Source organism: Podarcis vaucheri, assembly GCF_965113315.1.
Source record: "Podarcis vaucheri genome assembly, chromosome: 3".
In the NCBI taxonomy this organism is placed as follows: domain Eukaryota; kingdom Metazoa; phylum Chordata; class Lepidosauria; order Squamata; family Lacertidae; genus Podarcis; species Podarcis vaucheri.
The window spans coordinates 28,465,831-28,478,066 of record NC_138761.1 but is presented as its reverse complement, the minus strand read 5'-3'; the positions used below and the strand labels follow the sequence as shown (position 1 = coordinate 28,478,066).

Below are 12,236 nucleotides of genomic sequence, written 5' to 3'. Positions count from 1 at the left end.
TTGGCTTGCCATGCTTTGTAAAAAGAAAAGTGTTCATACAACAGTCATTTATCCCTGTGTAAATGATGTGTAAGCTAGATGCTCTCGATCTCATTTGCTGAGGCTTTCAATGAGAATTTGTGGGTTTTGTTCTCCATCATTTCCATAGGGTTTAACCAGTACTTATCTTGAAAAGATCCCAAACCTCAATTGGGCTCTCAGATGTTGGAGCTGGAGTGTTTGGCACCGGGGAGGATGGATACATGACAAGAAAACCCCAAGTATGGGTTCCTCCCTTAAATAGTGTAGCTTTTCATAAAACATGAGGCCAGGAAGATGAAATTATACTGGTCCCTTGTAAGCCATGCAAATCTCTTTTGAGAATATTTCCTCCCTATATTGATTTGATGCAATAGCATGTACTGTTTTGTTCTTCTGTAAATCAAGAGCACAGACTTCCTGTAATGAAATGCACTTTTGTTTTCCATATCAGTTTGAGCTGCCAAGCTTAAACAGAGAAAAATATTGTATGTATCCATGGATATCTAAATTTAGAAAGGCAAACAATTCTTCCTCCTGTTGCAGATTTAGAGAGAGAAAGCGATGGTAAGAAACAACCGCTTGTGAGATATTTCTGTGTAGGTGGAGAAGATGAGGTTTTTTTTGTTTTCGTTTTTTAGAAAGGATAAATTGTAGGCAAATATGCAGCACTGTAGTAATAAACAACCATTTATTTTTATTTTAAAAATGCCACTTGTGTTGGATGGCTAAAATAAGGCATCATAGGTCAGCAAGCTGGCAGCAACCGTAAAGTGGAAGTGGTGTATGTATAATGAACTGGGACAACATTATTTAAATATCTGGAAGAGAAAGAGTATGTTTAGATGTGGGCACCACCTTCCTTGGAAAGTTATCAAGGAGGTTTGTTGACAGACTGCAAATTATTACACTAAAATGAAAATAATTTGAGTGAGTTGGCTGTTTGTAAATGTGGGGAGGGCAATGAAACAGTTTTTGAATTTAAAACATCTTTACCCTGCCATTTGGCCCTAACAAAGGAGCATGTTGCATGTACGTCTCATTTGAAGATAAAGCCAAATTACGATTTAGCATTATGTGAATCAGCTTTGGTAAGTCTTGGGCTCATACTTTCCCCCTCTCTCTTTCCTCCTCAGTTTAATGTTATGTCAGAACGCAAAACAACTGTGGTTACCAAAAGAAACCCATCAGTGGAATTGCTTGTGGTAATTTGATATTCTTCCAGTTATGCTTCTTGAACGCCGTCCTATTACACTTGAGTAGTTCCCACTGCCAATAAACTGTCAAGCGAATTAAAATAAAACATTTGTATGGGAAGCTCTGTTTCATTGTTGTCAAATGGCTAACCTAGCGTAAGTTAAAAGACAAGCGATAATTTAATTGGTTTAGTGCTGTGTGATCAATCCTCATAGATCCTTAGATTTTATAACTTCAGGTCTTTTGTCACAACATTGGCCAGGGAAAGAGACAGCCCATCGCATTGCAGCTGTCCCTCTTATCAGGACATGAATCTATAGCACAGATGACAATTACTTTTCCTAGTGCCATACAAACTGCTCTTGTTATTTATCTTTATAGTGCTTTACATCCATTGGCCGCAACCAAGGGACAGTGTTGTGCAGTGGTTACAGGAGCCTTTCCCAGTCTGGTGCCATCTAGACCTTTTGGATTACAATTCCCTTCATCCCTGACCACTGGGCATGCTGGCTGGAGGGACCATGCTGGGGAAGTATGTTTTAAGGTGTCAGATGCTACGACCAGGGGGACCCAGGTTCAAATTCTCACTCAGCCATGAAGCTCACTGAGTGATCCTGGGCCAGTCACCGTCTCTCAGGCTAACCTACTTCACAGGAGTGTCATGAGGACAGAATTGGAGGGGATAACTGTGTTATGCTACGTTGAGTTCTTTGAGGGATATAGGTAAATAAATCTGGACTACCGATCAATTACATTTGGCCCATGTAAGTGACTGAAAGGAGCTTTTAAATTTCAGCCACTTCTTCGAAATTCGCAAAGAGAGTGCCAAAAATACAGACACTGTGCTCTTGTAAGCACTTGGCAGATTTAATTTGCTGTTTGATGAAAGGGTTCCTCAACCAAGACAACTATTCCTCCTCCTCCTTGGGCAGCTGTGCCAAGTGTGTGGGCTAGTTTCTGAAGCTGGGGTTCCCCCTTCATCCCCCTTGCCTCATGCCTCCCAATACATATGTGTGGGATGCTGTTTCCATGCAGTTTTCCGTTGCCTCATGGAGTCGCATGTGTTCACTGAATAGCATCGCTTTCCCTGGAAGCTTTTACAGCACTGAGATGTACAATCATAGACCTGCCCCCCCCCCCAAGTCTGTTATTTGAGTCATTCATATAAATTGTGACCATCTCCCTGAAAGAACCCTTGCTGTTCTTTCACGTAGTTTTCTGCCCTCTTCACAAGCGGTTGTTAATTTCTATTTTTATAGCCGGTGTATTCATAAATTCCCACCTCGTTTTCAAATATGATTATTACGGCATCCAAATGCAGTGCGGTGTAGTGGTTAGAGCAGGGTGGTCCAACTTCTCACGCCAAGTGGGCCGCAAGAGTACTTCGACACAGAAACTGTGGGCCATGCACTGCCTTGTCATGCAGAGGGAGGGAGCAAGGCCAAAATTTGATGTGCGCCCCCCCCCCCAGTCCTCATGCTACCCACCTAAGTGAGGCATTGGGCTTTGGGAAGGATGTGCAAGGCTCTGGCAGGTCCTAGAGCCCTCTTCACTCCTTCCCAAAGCTGGGAAAGGGCTAACTAGGCTTTGGGGTTCACTTAGCCGTTTTGGGGAAGGCAGGGTGAGGGATGCAGTGGTTGTGTTTTCAAATGTAGCCAAGGGTCACCAAAAATGGCCTTGAGGACCGCATGGACTAACCTGGGTTACAGTGTCAGGCTGGGACATAGGAGACCCGGGTTCAAATCCCCACTCAGCCATGCATCTCAGTGGGTGACTTTGGCCAGTCGCTGCCTCTCAGCCTAACCTTACTTCACAGGGTAGTTGTGGCAAATGAAGGAGGGGGGGGAAGCTATGTACCCCATCTTGAGCTCCTCAGAGAAAAAGCATGCAACAAATTGGGGTGAAGTGTTAACACTAAGGGGTCCCTTTCTAAGGCATTCCAGCTCGCTGGCAGCAGGCAGTAATTTCAAATAAGGATTGCCCCCTGCCCTTCTTATTCCAGCAATAAATCTTCGTTGTAAGGATACTAGTTGTATCAGGCTAGTTAAGCCCACACATTATGCATTGAAAAAAAAGAATGCTATAATACTTTTGGGGGGGCCGAGGCGGGGAGAGAAGGCCATTAGCTCACTTCTGAACTGTTGCTTTTGCTTTTCAAAGGAGGTGGCAGTGTGGTTTGCCTTTGAAACAAGCACACTTATTCATAAGCTGTTAGCTCTGTGTGATTTATATCAAGGCTTACTGTGAATTAATGCTAAGAATGCCATTCCATGCAGGCATGCAAGCGAAGTTATTTGGAAAAGGTTTTAGTGGTTGCTTTCTATGAGATTTATACTGGTCAGGATTTAATTACAAACTGGGGGAGCGGAGGAGAGAGGCATGTTCTGAAAAGGGAATGGACTTCTGCCCTTCAAGAGACAGAGAAGCAAGTAGAAATGCAGCTTCTCCTGTCCCAGCTTTTGAAGCAATTAAAGCAATTAAAACACACACAAAAATCCTCTATTCAGTGTTGCCCTTATTCAGTGCTCTGAAAGGGGCAGAAGCTACCTGCAAGTTACACAGTGGTTCTGAGGCCTGAAACCAAGCTAGGCCTCAGTGTAAGTGTATAGGCTGGGGAATATTCTAGAAATCGGAGGGTGGCTGCGCTGCGGTCCTGCATATGTTGCTGGACTCACAACTCCTATCAGCCGCAGCCAGCATGGGATGATAGGAGTTGTAGTCCCAATTGTATCTGGAGGGCCAAAGGTTCGCCACCCTGTACTGTTATCATTACTTCACTCACACTGTAATTTTAACTGGAGATAATATGCTTCCAACTTTCTTGGCAAAGAAAGAATTCAAGTGTTCCTCTCCTGTTGGTAAGGTTGCAATCCTACACTGTACGTACATTTAGCTGGCTGTAAGTCCTACTGGAGTCAATTGGGATTCCTTCTGAGTAGCCAAGGATTGCACTATGCATATATCAGATGCACTGGGAAGTTATCCCACAAAGATGTCTAAGGCTTGGTTCACAACAGAGTTGCTTACCATAGTCAAAATGATGAGTTTTAAATTGATGTTTGAACTTTAGGACTGATAAGATATATGGCATACTTTTCCAGTCGATCTTTTCCAGACCCAGGACTTGTTAATTCCAATTTGCAAGAGGAGACCAACCGTTAATTTCTGTACTGTATATCTTTTCTCTTTCCGTACACCCCTCTACTTCCTTCTGTAGTTTTCAACTTCTCTCTTTGACCTACTTTTAATTCTGCCCCCACCCATTTCCCTTTCTGGGAGGAAAAAGCAGCAAGGAAAATCTTGATGATGCCACTCTAGTGACCTACATTAGCTTAGGGGCAGATCTATACTGCAAAATTATATCAGCTTTATAGAACTTTAACAGCTATATCCTTCTACCTAATGACCCTGGCAATTGTTTTGTGAAGGAATAAGAATTCTTCGTTAGAAATCCTTTGCAGAATGATAGTTCCCTACGGTGTGGGAATTCCTTGTAAACTAGGTTTAAGTTTCTGCTAAAAATATGGCCTGAGACATGACCCTGTTATGCATCCCTACACACTAGTTAAAGTAGAACAGTTTAATCTACTTGCATTGATCTCTTGGTAGTTCCATCACCCTCAGAAGTGTGGGGAATGATGGTCTGGGAGAGGGCTTTGTGTCAGCCCCTAAATTATGAAACTCAAAAGAACATAAGAGTCTGTTGGATCAAGCCGGTGTCCCATCTATTCCAGCATTGTATTATCACAGTGCCTAAACCTGTGGGAAACCCGCAAGCTCAAGAGCACTCTTCTCTCCTGTGGTTATAGAGACTGGTATTAAGAAACGTTATTGCCTCTGACTGGTGGAGGCAGAGCATAGCCATTGTGGGTAGTAGCTATTGATAGTGTTATCCTCCACAAATTTATATCCAAGTCGGTTTGCCAACACTGCCTCCTGTTGGAGTGAGTTCCATAGTTTAACAATGTGCTCTGTGACTAAGAATCTTCTATCTGTCCTTAATGTTCCAACATTTAGCTTCATTGGACATCCACGAGGTCTAGTGTGATGACAAGGGGAGAAAAAGCTTTTCTCTATCCACTTGCTTCATGCCTTGCATAACTGCATGAACTTCTATCATGTTACCTCTTAACTCTCCTTTCCCCAAAACAATAAAGTCCCAAATTCTACAGTCTTTCCTCATAGGGAAGTCCTTCTTCCCCTTGATCATTTTGGTTGTGCTTTTCTGAACCGTTTCCAACTCTACAATATCCTTTTTTGAGGTGAGCCAATGGAAACTGTACACAGTATTCCAAATGAAATTGTGCCACAAAATTCTAGAATGGCATTATGATATCAGTAGCTTTATTTTCAATTCGTTTCCTAATGATCCCTTGCATAAAACCAGCCTTTTTCACAGCGGCTGTGCAGACAGGCTCAACATCTTCATTGAGCTGTCTACCATCTACCCCCAAGTCTCACTCCTGCTCAGTCACTGCCAGTTCAGACCCCATGAGTGTATATGTGAAGTTAAGATTTTTTGACCTGAGAGGCATCATTTTTACATTTGTTTGTATTTAACTGCATTTGCCGTTTCACAACTCAGTTTGGGGATGTCTGTTTGCAGCACAATCCCTTTGTGTTTCAGCGAACTTGAATGATTTAGTGTCGTCAGGAAATTGGCCACCGAACTGCTCACCCCTGACTCCTGGTCATTTCTGAACAAATTAAAAAGTGCAGGTCCCAGTACTGATCCTTGGGGGAACTTTGCTTTCTACACCTATCCGTTTGAAATTGTTTTACTTGTTTTTAACAGCTGCGTATAAACTCCTTTACTGCGTCAATTCTTTTAAATTGTATGAGTATACTGCTGTAACCTGACCTGGGACCTTATGGTGAAGGGTGGGTATCAAGAAATCTTATAAACAAACAAAGAAACAGAGACCGTTTCATTGCAAAACAGCTCCAGCCCACATTTTATGTGGCTGTTGTGACAGGTAACGTATCTTTCATCCCTGTGTACTCTGACCGTGAAGATTTCTTTTTCTGATTAGGGCAGCCAGATGAATGGATGTTTAATGGCACACATCCCTTTCCATGCCAAAGGAAACAGGTGTGTCGTCAACAGTGTTCCCACTGCAAACCCAAATGCTGAATAAAACGTGAAGCAGCTCTCAGACGAGGAGGTTCCTTAACTTTTGCTGGGCAGCCCATGTAGCCCAGGGTGCTGACTTAATGGTTAACTGTTCAGTACTGATTAAGAGTTCCATAATCTCTGTCTCCCCACAGCCCTGGGGGTGGAACCACGAGGAACAAAGCATTCCTGAAATGAATGAATATACTAGGGATATTTCCAAGAGGGAAGCCTTTTTTACAGCAGCACAAGCGAGAAGTGCCAGGAAAAAACAACAACATTAAAAAGGAATGCCACAGCCAGCTGTGGCAATTTGAGAGCATCTTTCCTGCTTTCCACTAGAAAGAAAGGCTTAGGTAGGACCAAAGTATGTGTAACTGAACAAGATCTGAGTTTGAAACTCCTAACATTCCCCTCCCCAAACTGTGGGAAGTCCTGAATTGAATTGGGATAGTGGTTTCCAACAACTGGGATTCAGAAAAGCATTACTGCTTCCAGCCGTGGAGGCAAAGCGTAGCCATTATGGCTAGTAGCCAGGGATCCTGTTGCCTGGCTGGTCCCTTCCCCAGCTGTGGGCTTATCTGGTGGTGGCAGCTGGATCTGGGAGCTACCTGCCATTATAATTTCCCCACAGTGGACCCTGCTGGAGCACTTGAGACCAGACAGCTGGACATAGCCTTGTGTATGTGGTAAAAAATACTGGCTAAATCGACCGTAACTTGAAATGGGAAGCTCTAGAAGCTGCTAGCTAGCTGAAAAACTGTTCCTCTTAAAAACCTGCTTTTATTCTTGGAGCTACATATTCAACAGCAGGTAAGTAAGCAAATCTTTCCAGATGAGACCTGTCTCTGGAATTTGGCACTTCTTTAATGCCCTCTCTTAAAAGTGCAGGCTTGCACCTCATCAAGCAAGTTGTGCTAATTATCCCCTTATCCATGCCATGCCCAGAACTGCATAGTTCAGATAGGTGTGCTGTAGTTCTGTAATATACGGAATGCTGGAAGAATTCCAGAGGCTGTTAGTAATATTTTGTTTTTTAAAGGGAAAGAGTATATATTAACATGTATGCATGTCTGTATCTAAGATGAACTTGCGTGTGTGTTTTGCAGCCTGGCACGCTATGCTGCCATAAGCCTGTGACATAAAGGAGGTTGATGGGAATAATCGTAGGCTATTCTTCCATTCATTTATTTTTTAATTTTTTAAATTAATTTTTAACATACAAAATTATAAAACGTACCACACAAAATTATCACAAATACAATCTTACTGAACTTCCATCAGCACCTCTGATAATCCTCCATCTTACATCACTTCTTATGCATTTCCTAACTTAATACTGTCTTTATATCTCATATCCTGTCTTCTCTCCTTTTCCGTTTTAACAATATTTCCATTAATACTCCCCACAGAACTTCTTGCAAACCTACAAACATCGTCTGGTCATCACAAATACTCTTCAAATAGTCCGTAAATTTACTCCAGCCTTCGGTGAACTTCTGGTCCCGCCGGTTTCGGATCCTTCCTGTTAGTTTGTCAAGTTCTGCGTAGTCCATTAATTTCATCCTCCATTCTTCCACCATTGGTAATTCTTCTTGCTTCCATTTTTGGGCCGGCTATTCTTCCATTTAACATGTTGACCTGAACGACGGAAAATTAATCACCCAAAGTCCTGCTGGAAACAATGGAAGGCATTACCAAAGCTGCCCTCCTAGTGCAGATTTATAGGGGAATACACCTTGCTGAGTTTAGTGAGACTTGTTTGCTGTTATTCTGTGCTATGCAAAAGAAACTTTAAACAGGTTGCCACTGCACACCAAGGAATTCATAAGCCAGCCTTCTCCAAGACTGGCATGCCAGCTAAGTTATGATACAATTGCAAGATAACATTGCAGCGTGGAGTGGTTTACTGTTCTAGTCAGTCAGTCTTATATTACCATTTCCTTCAGATAGTGCAAGATAAGATCAAACAAAACTTATGCAGGCAGAGCATGCCAGGGAATCACCTGGAGAATCAATACAGGCAAACTACCTGGTGCATGTTAGCTACTTTAAGTTTATTTGAGGCAGCTTCCAAATCCTGGCTTTCCATTACTATTTTAGTAGCTGCTACATCCAGAATGTGGGTCTGAGATAGCAGCAAGTCAGACACCATGGGAACCGTTTGGTAATGAAACTTTAACCGATGCCACCATGTACCAAGGAGTTCGTACGCTATTCAAATTTAAAGCAAGGAAAGTTTTCAGCTTTGCATGCTTTGTGGTTCTGACTTGCCTTTCAGGAACTGTTCCCAGAAAGGTTTTTTAAAAATTCTCCTAAGGAGACTTTACTCTCAACTTTTTAGGCCTGTAAGATCTACTTTGTTCTTTCAGTACAGGAGTCGGAAACCTTTTGCCCTCCAGTTTTGGATTCCCAACTCTTATCAGCCCCAGCCAGGAATGATGGGAGGTTTGTAGTACGGTCGTACCTTGGTTGTTGAACAGAATACATTCCAGAAGTCCATTCGACTTCCAAAAACATTCAACAACCAAGGTACGGCTTCCGATTGGCTGCAGGAGCTTCCTGCACACAATTGGAGGCTGCGTTGGACGTTCGGGTTCCAAAGAACATTCGCAAACCGGAACACTCACTTCTGGGTTTGCGGCGTTCGGGAGCCAAAATGTTCGAGTCACAAGGCATTCGGGATCCAAGGTACGACTGTACAGTGGTGCCCCGCAAGACGAATGCCTCGCAAGACGGAAAACATGCTAGACGAAAGAGCTTTCCGTTTTGGAGGTGCTTCGCAAAACGAATTTCCTATGGGCTTGCTTCGCAAGACGACAATGTCTTGCGAGTTCCTGCTGGTTTTTTTTCCTCCCCCCTTTTTCTAAGCTGCTAAGCCGCTTATCAGCTGATCCGATCAGCAGATAAGCCGCTAAAAGCCGCTAATAGCGCTAATCCGCTAATCCGTCAATGGGCTTGCTTCGCAAGACGAAAAAACCGCTAGATGAAGAGAATCACAGAACGGATTCTTTTCGTCTTGCGAGGCACCACTGTATAGCAACATTTGGAGGACCACATATTTCCCAGCCCTGTTTTAGTAGAACCTCAGGGTCCACTAGTCAAAGTCAGCTGCATGATAGTGGCTGAAGAGAGCAGGCGTCCACATAGATTTTAGGTGTAGGGAGTGTATGAGCACACATTCAGCTCAGGGATTTCTCTGTCCTCAACAGAACTGAGCTTGCAGTCCTTTCACACGAAAAGATCATTCCAGGTTTCCTGCTAAGTTTTCTTTCTTTTCATCAGCTTTGTTTACAGGAGAGAGAGATTTTGCGGAGGAATTGCGAGTCAGATACTTACTCTCCCGACCACTGCAAAGCACCCACAGATCTACCTGCTTTCCTAGCTCCTGTGGATCTTGATCAACCTTCCCACCCCTGATCTAGGAGTGGGAAAGTACTGTATTTTTTGCTCTATAAGATTCACTTTTTCCCTCCTAAAAAGTAAGGGGAAATATGTGTGCGTCTTATGGAGTGAATGCAGGCTGCGCAGCTATCCCAGAAGCCAGAACAGCAAGAGGGATTGCTGCTTTCACTGTGCAGCGGATTGATCCCTCTTGCTGTTCTGGCTTCTAAGATTCAGAAGATTTTTTTTCTTGTTTTCCTCTTCCAAAAACTAGGTGCGTCTTGTGGTCTGGTGCGTCTTATAGAGCGGAAAATATGGTAACTGAGTCAAGGCATGTCTAAAATGCTTACAACACTTTCCCTTTAAATCACTCCCCCTTGCAGGATCTAAAGGTACAGATTGGCACCATCTGAAGGGTGTTTTATTTGATGGAGGTGACCAAAATCAGTATTACATTCCATCCTGTACAAGCACAGCTTGTTTCACGGGAATGTTTCTCACGGCATTTTTAAAATAGCATCTTGTGCCTTCACTGTGAACAGATGCACAAAGCATTTGGGCAGGCCTGTTTAAGATAAATTTATGTACTTATTTTTTTTATTTTTTGAAAAGAAACCTTTATATCGAATTGTACTTGCTTTGTGTTACAAGTTGTAAAGCACATTCCATGGCAAGAAATCAAACAAGTTCTTGGAATACTAGTTTACTATGTCTCATGGTTTCTCTGATAAATAAGCTACATGAGTTTAATTCCATAAGAGAACAAAGGAGGAAAAGTGCCCCTTTCTTTATTTTTAAGAATTTGTAGTTCCGAATAGGAGCAAAATGATATCTTGACTCCTCCTTGCTCAGTGTTGACCATGCAATTTTATACATGTCTACTTGAAGGTAAGCCCCATTGAGTTCAATGAGTCTTACTCCCAGGTATATGGATATATAGGATTGCAGCCTTCATTTATCCATTTTCTTTCTACATTTTGTATAGAGTGTTTGCAGTTTGCGTTTTCCTTCTTTCTCTTCCAGCCGAGTTCTGAATGCCGAAAAGAATGGAAGTTATATTTATTTATCTTAATAGAAAAGTATCAAATAGTTAATTTAGTCTAAGGGTGTGACTGTTCTAGTGAATGGAAATGTATTTTAATTAAACAATAAGTTTAGATAAAGTCCACAAAAGCAGAGCTCAGGCACAACATAGCCCTATCCTCTGTGACCTTTGTTGAGTTTCCTTTCATTCTTCCCACTACTTCATATCAAGCTATTGTCTTGGGCATAGTGCAGAATGTTCGTTAGCTATAGGCATATGAAACTTGAGGTTTTATTCCTCCAAGAAACTTAATTCTTATTTAATACTTGGAATGCCTTTTAATCCAACACAACATCTTGGCTTTTCATAAGCCATGGTGGCAAATTACGAGTTGTCCTTGGGAGCAAATACAATTTTTGCTCTCTGCTTCAGAGTGAATTCCTTTCATGTCAGAGTTAATCATGGTTTAGAGTTAGATGCAAACCATGGCTGTTGCTAGTCTTGGAGCCATGTTTTCCAGTTCAGGTTTACGAGGGAACAGGGTTAGCATTTGCTGTACAGTGGTACCTCGAGTTAAGTACTTAATTCGTTCTGGAGATCTGTTCTTAACCTGAAACTGTTCTTAACCTGAAGCACCACTTTAGCTAATGGGGCCTCCCACTGCTGCCACGCCGCTGGAGCACGATTTCTGTTCTCATCCTGAAGCAAAGTTCTTAACCTGAGGTACTATTTCTGGGTTAGCAGAGTCTGTAACCTGAAGCGTATGTAACCTGAAGCGTATGTAACCCGAGGTACCACTGTACATGTAGCTCTAAACCATGGTTTGCACTAGGGATGGGAAACCTGTGTCCTTTCAGGTGTTGTTAGACTCCAGCTACCATCATTCTTAGGGACCTTGGGATGAAGGGCAGGGAATAAATAAATAACCCCTGACCAATGGGACTGATGGGAGTTGGAATTCAACCAGAGCTAGAGAGCCACAGGTTCCTCACTCATGGTTTACAGTCATGGGGGAAAGAAGGAGAGAATTATTATTATAACCATTAGTATTAATAATAATTTCATTTATGAATCACTTCCCTTGAGGCATCTTGAAGTGATTTACAATATAGTGACATATGTAAAAATTACATATATAGAACAGTTAAAAACAATTGCGCGCGCACACATACACATATACAGTTACAGCCGCTTCAGGTGCCGTTTTTTTGGGTTATGGACCGCCAAAACCCGGAAGTACCAGAACAGGTTACTTCCAGGTTTTGGCAGTCGTGCATGCGCAGAAGCGCTAAATCGCTCTTTGCGCATGTGCAGGAGCACCGAATCGCAACCCGCCCATGCACAGGCGCGGGTTGCGAACGCTGCAGGTTGTGAACTTGCATCCCGCACGGATCACTTTCGCAACCCGAGGGTCCGCTGTATAACCATAACCCCCTAAATTTAAAATCTGTTTTAAAAAAGCAACACACACATAAAATCAATTCAGATCCAGCACAGAGG

The 12,236-nt window shown here is 42.7% G+C and overlaps 1 protein-coding gene and 1 long non-coding RNA gene across 4 annotated transcripts in view; one reads left to right on the top strand and one right to left on the bottom strand.

Moving 5' to 3' along the window:
* LOC309529784 overlaps positions 1-12,236 on the bottom strand; it is a 760,251-nt gene that overhangs the window by 40,452 nt on the left and 707,563 nt on the right. The window contains exon 3 of one of the 2 annotated variants that reach the window (XR_014218454.1): positions 10,997-11,506. The exons of the other annotated variant lie outside the window; for it this stretch is intronic. This is a non-coding gene — a long non-coding RNA (uncharacterized lncRNA). Of the gene's footprint in view, positions 1-10,996; positions 11,507-12,236 lie in introns of those variants that run through there. 2 annotated transcript variants of the gene reach the window in all.
* Positions 1-12,236, top strand: part of PTPN14 (protein tyrosine phosphatase non-receptor type 14) — a 119,405-nt gene that overhangs the window by 33,559 nt on the left and 73,610 nt on the right. The window lies entirely within an intron of this gene.